The sequence below is a fragment of the Trachypithecus francoisi genome, unplaced genomic scaffold (genome assembly GCF_009764315.1).
Source record: "Trachypithecus francoisi isolate TF-2019V2 unplaced genomic scaffold, Tfra_2.0 Lachesis_group20, whole genome shotgun sequence".
Taxonomy (NCBI): Eukaryota; Metazoa; Chordata; class Mammalia; order Primates; family Cercopithecidae; genus Trachypithecus; species Trachypithecus francoisi.
This window is the reverse complement of record NW_022681466.1, coordinates 53,553,146-53,555,004: the sequence shown is the minus strand read 5'-3', so window position 1 is coordinate 53,555,004 and position 1,859 is coordinate 53,553,146. Positions and strand designations below refer to the sequence as shown.

General features: G+C 40.6%; 1 pseudogene; it reads right to left on the bottom strand.

The window, feature by feature from the left end:
• Positions 1-316: 316 nt before the first annotated feature.
• Positions 317-775, bottom strand: LOC117067603 (annotated as a pseudogene).
• Between the last annotated feature and the right edge of the window lie 1,084 nt (positions 776-1,859).

Sequence of the window (1,859 nt, the reverse complement as noted above, 5' to 3'; positions counted from 1 at the left end):
CCTGACAACTACGTTCATTCACAGTGCTTTATACTTAAACCAGGATGGGGGAAATGAATAAAAGCAGGGAGGGGCCACTGCTTTTAAACATTTCACAACAATCCAGATGATACTTCTAGCCTCTGCTCATGCTTTATGACAGTGAATCAGGACAAGACATAGATTTGCTAATGTGCATTTAATCACCAAAGGACTGAAGATTTCTGGACTTTTTTATTCTGTAATGTTTCTAAGACTGTGTCCATTAAATGCAAACAGAAAGGAGGAAGTCTTGGCAGAACAGGAGAAGTGATGCACACTTGATGATCAGATTAATTTAAATATTATTCATGGCATATAGCCTAGTCCATGCTCTAGCTGTTTCTATGGCTTGGGCTTCATTGGTCTTCCACTGCTCCGCTACATCATTTGCTAATGGATCATCTGGATTGGGAGCACTTAACAAGGACTGGATCGATAGCAGAACGTGTGGATCTGCAGTACTGTGGATCACTTACCTTTCAAAATATCTAAACATATTCTTCCCAACTTGTCTACATTAGGATGATAAATTTTGGTCATGAAATGTACTTTAGGGGCTGCCACTGGGTATTCTTCAGGAAGGAATAGTTCAAGTTTAAAAGTCCCTCCCTCAAAGGGGGGAATATTGAGGGCCAGCAATGACCACATGAAAATAACAGGCGTTGCTCTCATCTGGTTCTGTTTTGATGCCAGGAACTGGTTCTGTCAGCAAACGCTGGATTTCCTTGATGATCCTGCAGGGCAGCCCAGCCATCTTGTCAGAACCCGAGTTCGGCCTCTGGTCTTGTCTCAATCAACTGTATTTCTATACTTACAAAAACAGTTGGAGAATTAAAACTCTTACATTCCATTTATAATCACATTCCCAAATAGGAAATATTTAAAGATAAATGTAACATAATTTGTATAAAACCTTTACACTGAAAACTATAAAATCCTACTGAGAGAAATTAAAGGAGACCTAAATAAATTTTTTAAATACTCTGTTTCTGAATTGGAAGATTTGCTGTTGTTAAGATGGCAATTCTCCCCAAATGGATCTCTAGATTAAATGTAATCTTATTTAAAATTTCAACAGGCTTTTAAACAATTTGATATTAAAATTTATATGAAAGTGCAAAGGACCCAGAGGAGTCAAAATAATTTTGAAGGTACAGAACAAATTTGGAAGACTTACACACTACCTCATCTCAAAACTTACTATAAAGCTACAGTAATCCAAACAGGGTGCAACCGGCATAAGGATGGACCTATAGGTCAATGAAACAGAACAAAGTTCAGAAATAAACTAACAAGTGTTCCATTAATTCTCAACAAAGATATCAACATGATTCAGTGGAGGAAAGGAGACTCTTTTCAACAAATGGTACTGAAATAACAGTATATTCATGTGGAAGAAAAAAGAATGAACCCTGATCCTTAACTAATACCATACACAAAAGTGAGGCCAAAGTGAATCATAAACCAAAATGTTAAAGCTAAAACGGTATGATGGTGGCTGTGGGTTTAAAAGTCAAAAAACAAACAAACAAACAAACAAACTAAAACTAAAACCTCTCAGGGCCGGGCGCGGTGGCTCAAGCCTGTAATCCCAGCACTTTGGGAGGCCGAGACGGGCGGATCACGAGGTCAGGAGATCGAGACCATCCTGGCTAACCCGGTGAAACCCCGTCTCTACTAAAAAATACAAAAAACTAGCCGGGCGAGGTGGCGGGCGCCTGTAGTCCCACCTGCTCGGGAGGCTGAGGCAGGAGAATGGTGTGAACCCGGGAGGCAGAGCTTGCAGTGAGCTGAGATCCGGCCACTGCACTCCAGCCTGGGCGACAGAGCGAGACTCC